This window comes from Mercenaria mercenaria, chromosome 2, assembly GCF_021730395.1.
Source record: "Mercenaria mercenaria strain notata chromosome 2, MADL_Memer_1, whole genome shotgun sequence".
NCBI lineage: Eukaryota > Metazoa > Mollusca > Bivalvia > Venerida > Veneridae > Mercenaria > Mercenaria mercenaria.
Genome location: NC_069362.1, coordinates 92,204,269 through 92,210,646, shown reverse-complemented (window position 1 = coordinate 92,210,646; position 6,378 = coordinate 92,204,269).

The following is a 6,378-nucleotide window of genomic DNA, read 5'->3' as shown; positions in this document are numbered from 1 at the left end:
GGACTCTTGTTTGTTTGTTTGTCTCTGACTCAGGATCTCCTAGTGTCTTTCATTTCAAAGTATCAACTAGACAAAAATGCACATCTGTTCGTGAGTGTTCAACTTCCATCACACTTCATCTTAAATGACAAGGGTATATAACTCTGGCATTGATATTTCATTAAGCTCCTTTTGACCTAGAAATTCAGGTTGGATACAGTGAAACACCACTTGCTTGAGCATCGATTGCTCGAGCACAAAATATGAAGAAGACAGCTAAGAAATGTGGGAATAGCTCGAGTAACCTCAAAGCTTGAGCTATTCCCATGGTCCTTAGCTGTTTTCTATATATTTTGTGATTGCTTAAGCCATTGATAAATCAAGCATTTTGCTCTTCCTCCTTTGACCTCAAGCTCTCGGTGTTATATTGTGTTTGTTTTGCTTTTTCTGAGACTGCTATCACTTTTTCTTTCATACTTGAATTTCACCCACATCATATATGACAAGGTCAGTTACTTTTGCACTGATATAATTTTTTACATGAATTATGCCACATTTTAAAAGTTAGTTACTATAAGTGTTCCATGACTTTGTACACTCAAACTTATGGGGCCTGTTAAAAAATTTTGAGCCGTCAGTAATGTCATAAAGGTTGAACTTAATGGAGAAACTTACAGTTGAAACTTGACATCTCTAACTCGCTTACCTCTGACAGAATTCTGGCTGTCTCAAAGACATTTTCAGGTTCCGTCCCGAAAACATATGCACAGAATATATATTAGATTTATTGCTTGATGGTGTGTCTGTCCATCTGTCATTTTTTTTTTAGCTCACCTGTCACATAGTGACAGGGTGAGCTTTTGTGATAGCCCTTCATCCGTCGTCCGTCCACAATTTCTTGTCTGCACGATAGTGGTTTCATTTATGATTTTATTTTAACCAAACTTGCACACAACTTGTATCACCATAAGATCTTGGTTCCTTTCTTGAACAGGCCAGGTCCCATTATGGGTTCCAGAGTTATGGCCCCTGAAAGGACCAAAATTAGCTATTTTGACCATGTCTGCACAATAGCAGCTTCATTTATGATTTGAATTTAATCATACTTGCACAAAACTTGTGTCACCATAAGATCTTGGTTCCTTTCTTGAACTGGCCAGATCCCGTAATGGGTTCCAGAGTTATGCCCCCTGAAAGGGCCAGAATTAGCTATTTTGACCTTGTCTGCACAATAGCAGCTTCATTTATGATTTTATTTTAACCAAATTTGCACACAACTTGTATCACCACAAGATCTTGATTCCTTTCTTGAACTGGCCAGATTCCTTAATGGGTTCCAGAGTGATGGCCCCTGATAGGGCCAGAATTAGCTATTTTGACCTTGTCTGCACAATAGCAGCTTCATTTATGATTTGATTTTAACCAAACTTACACACAACTTGTATCACCACAAGATCTTGATTCCTTTCTTGAACTGGCTAGATTCCTTAATGGGTTCCAGAGTGATGGCCCCTGATAGGGCCAAAATTAGCTATTTTGACTTTGTCTGCACAATAGCAGCTTCATTTATGATTTGATTTTAACCAAACTTGCACACAACTTGTATCACCATAAGATCTCGATTCCTTTTAATACGCCCTAAGAGACGTATTATGTTATCGCCTCAGTGTCCGTCTGTCTGTCTGTCTGTTGGTTAGCAATTTCCCTTCCGCTCTGTAACTCTTGAACCCCCTGAAGGTTTCAAAGAAACCTCACACAAATGTTCACCTCATCGAAACGATGTGCAGAGCGCATGTTTTTGATGGCTCACTTCAAGGTCAAGGTCACACTAAGGGGTCAAAGGTCATATGACTGTTTTGTGTGTATATTTCTCTGCATTTGCGTTGCATTGTAGTGCTCTTATTTTTATTTGGCAGATCCTTCTTTTGTTGACTTACAATAACTTTTTTTTTAATTACTTCCCTTTTATGTTACTATAAATAGCTTATTTAGTAACTTTTTGTACCCCCCGACAACAAAGTCAACAAAAACACAAGTGATCAGTACCAACAGCAGTTGTGCATGGGGCATGTTAGGTTCTTTTAGAAAAAAAATTTGCAGAGTTATGAGACTTTGTTCTTTTGTTACTATACTATATACATGGACACAATCTTGTGCGCACCATCTCTCCTCATCCCCTTGACACAATTTAATGAAACTTCACACAAGTGATCAGTACCAACAGTAGTTGTGCATGGGGCATGTTAGGTTCTTTTAGAAAAAACAAGAGCTGTCTCCGTAGGATGACACATGCCCCCGATAGCACTTTGAATGAATAGTTATGGCTGATGTTAAGAGTTTAGGACCTTTGACCTACGGAGCTGGGTCTTGCGCGCGACACATCGTCTTACTGTGTCACACATTCATGCATAGTTATTTTAAAATCCATGCATGAATGACAAAGATATGGACCGGACATGCCCATCAATGCACTATCATGAAAAATGATCTTTAACGTCTAAGTGTGACCTTGACCTTTGAGCTACAGACCTGGGTCTTGCGTGTGACACGTCGTCTTACTGTGGTACACATTCATGCCAAGTTATTTGAAAATCCATCCATCGATGACAAAGATATGGACCGGACACGCCCATCAATGCACTATCCTTTAACGTCTAAGTGTGACCTTGACGTTTGACCTTTACTGTGTCACACATTCATGCATAGTTATTTTAAAATCCATGCATGAATGACAAAGATATGGACCGGACATGCCCATCAATGCACTATCATGAAAAATGATCTTTAACGTCTAAGTGTGACCTTGACCTTTGAGCTACAGACCTGGGTCTTGCGTGTGACACGTCGTCTTACTGTGGTACACATTCATGCCAAGTTATTTGAAAATCCATCCATCCATGACAAAGATATGGACCGGACACGCCCATCAATGCACTATCCTTTAACGTCTAAGTGTGACCTTGACCTTTGAGCTACGGACCTGGGTCTTGCGCACTGCACGTCGTCTTACTGTGGTACACATTCATGCTAAGTTATTTGAAAATCCATCCATCGATGACAATGATATGGACCGGACACGCCCATCAATGCACTATCCTTTAACGTCTAAGTGTGACCTTGACCTTTGAGCTACGGACCTGGGTCTTGCGCACTGCACGTCGTCTTACTGTGGTACACATTCATGCCAAGTTATTTGAAAATCCATCCATCGATGACAAAGATATGGACCGGACACGAAATTTGCGGACGGACCGACAGACTGACAGACCAACAGACGGTTCAAAAACTATATGCCTCCCATCGGGGGCATAAAAATTGCAGAGTTATGGGACTTTGTTTTTTTGTTACTATACTATATACATAGACACAATCTTGTGCGCACCATCTCTCCTCATCCCCTTGACACAATTTAATGAAACTTCACACAAGTGATCAGTAACAACAGTAGTTGTGCATGGGGCATGTTAGGTTCTTTCAGCGACAAAAATTGTATGGGACTTTGTTTCTTGTTAACATAATATGTACATACAGTCTGCATATGCAATCTTGTGCGTGCCTAATCTACCAAACCCTTACACACAATTTAATGAAACTTCACACAAGTGATCAGTACCAACCCTAGTTGTGCATGGTGCATGTTACATTCTTTTAGATAAATATTCTGCATAGTTATGGGACTTTGTTTTTTGTTACTATACTGTATACATACAGTCTATATACATACAGTCCACATAATTATGCAATTTTGTGTGCGTCAAATTGCAATGTACTGTGTCAGTGCATGCGGGGGGTACATTCATCACCTTTAGTGATAGCTCTAGTTTATTATTGGCTGTAGGGAAAAACCGAGACCATTTTCCTGCGGTACAACATGGATGGTACCTCTAATTTATAGGTGTATTTTGACATATCTGTACCTTTAAGAAAATTTCAACTATATTTTCTCATGATTCTTTTGATTGATCTTGATTATGATTTTTTGACCTTCTTGTCCTTAAGTGCAATGATGACAGGTGAGCGATATAGGGCCATTATGGCCCTCTTGTTTATAAAGTACTGACTCTTAACATGGCATATAGGTAGGTGGCAATGAGACCATGAACCATGTTGGAAGGTCAAAGGTCAAGGTCAGAAAGTGACCTCAAGACATCAAATTTGTCCTTTGTATTGCATGTCCGGAGCACAACTAGGTGCCCATGGGCAACATGTCGAGCCCGCCATCTGTGAAGGTCTGACATGACCAGCTGTGACCTTGATCTTTGAGATAGGAACCTGGGATTTGTGCATGACACTCCGCTTCACTGTGGTTAACATTCATGCCAAATATAAACAAGTTTGCTCCATGCATGTCGAAGTTATGGTACGGACAAGCTGTCAAGATTTGACATGACCTTTGACATCCAAATGTGACCATGACCTTTGAGATAGGAACTGTGGTTTGCACATGACACTCCGTCTCACTGAGGTTAACATTCTTGCCAAATATAAACAAGATTGCTCCATGCATGTCAAAGTTATGGTCCGGACAAACAAAACCAGACGGACGCACACACCCAACAGCCATTTGGATGATTATGTCTTGGCTTCTGCAAGTGCGCTCGACAAAAACTATTGATATTAATATCACCACCCCAACATTACAGAACACATATATTAACCCCCAATCCCATCCACTACCTAAAAAGAAAATCATTGACACTCATCTCTGCACCTTTTGGTGTCATTTTACCCACAATTGAATTTGATCCAGATGAATTTGTAGGTATACGCATATCTTTTGATAAATCATAAGCCAAAACTTTAGAAATTGGATTTTGGCATACAAGCAGACTTGACAGAGAATTGATGGCACCTATCTAAATTGTTAAAGGCATTAAAAAGATTTGGAATGTATACAAATATGCCCAAAGTGACAAGGTGAGCTTTTGTGATCGCGCAGCGTCCGTCGTCTGTAAACTTTTGCTTGTGACCACTCTAGAGGTCACATTTTTCATGGGATCTTTATAAGTTCAAAACTGGGTCACATGCGGTCTAAAACTAGGTCAGTAGGTCTAAAAATAGAAAAACCTTGTGGCCTTTCTAGAGGCCATACTTTTAAATGGATCTTCATGAAAATTGGTCAGAATGTTCACCTTGATGATATCTAGGTCAAGTTTGAAACTGGGTCACATGCCATCAAAAACTAGGTCAGAAGGTCAAATAATAAAAAAGCCTTGTGACCTCTCTAGAGGCCATGTTTTTCATGGGATATGTATGAAAGCTGGTATGAATGTTCATCTTGATGATATCTAGGTCAAGTTTGAAACTGGTTTAACTGCTGTCAAGAACTAGGTCAGTACTTCTAAAAATAGAAAAACCTTGTGACCTCTCTAAAGGCAATACTTTTGAATGGATCTTCATGAAAATTGGTCAGGATGTTCATCTTGATGATATCTAGGTCAAGTTTGAAATAGATAGATAGATAGATAGATAGGTAGATTTATTCAGGTGAAACTGCGTCACATGCCATCAAAACCTAGAGGCCATATTTTTCAGGAGATCTTCATGAAAATTGGTGAGAATGTTCATCTTGATGATATCTAGGTCAAGTTCAAAACTTGGTCACATGCCTTCAAAAACTAGGTCATTAGGTCAAATAATAGAAAATCCTTGTGACCTCTCTAGTGGCCACATTTTTCAATGGATCTTCATGAAAATTGGTCAGAATTTTTATCTTGATGATATCTAGATCAGGTTTAAAACTGGGTCACATGAGCTCAAAAACTAGGTCACTATGTCAAATACTAGAAAAAAACGGGGTCATGTGGGGACAGGTGAGCGATTCAGGACCATCATGGTCCTCTTGTCTTACATTTGAGTTCAGTATATGACCTCGACCTTGAACTGACATAACTGAAGGTTGCATTTTGGGCTTTACATTATGGCAAACATCGCCAAGTCATCTGAAAACTGAAAAGGGGCGATAAAAGGATACAAAGCCTTTTTCACTGTGAACAGACTGGACTGAAATTTTAATGCTGAACAATGTTTCTACATGGCGAACATTTGTGTAAAGTTGTTAGAAAGTCATTCATGAGGGTTTAAAGTTATATCCTGGACAAACCATTCTCCCTACTTGACATTTAAATCTTACTATATGACCGCTACCTGATATATCTGAAAGAGGAGTTCTGTATGCTGTCCCATACTGGCAAACATTTGTGCAAAATCCTTCAAGAAAGTAAAAAGATACAGTGAGAATACTCCATAACTAACTTTTGATCTCTTCATACCACTTTGACCCATACACCAATATCACTGAAAGTAGCCTTCTGCATCAGAAGCTCATGACTTCTGAGTTACATGTGATTGTAGACATCTACCAGCAATAGCTATTTCTCATCATGAAAAACAAGATAC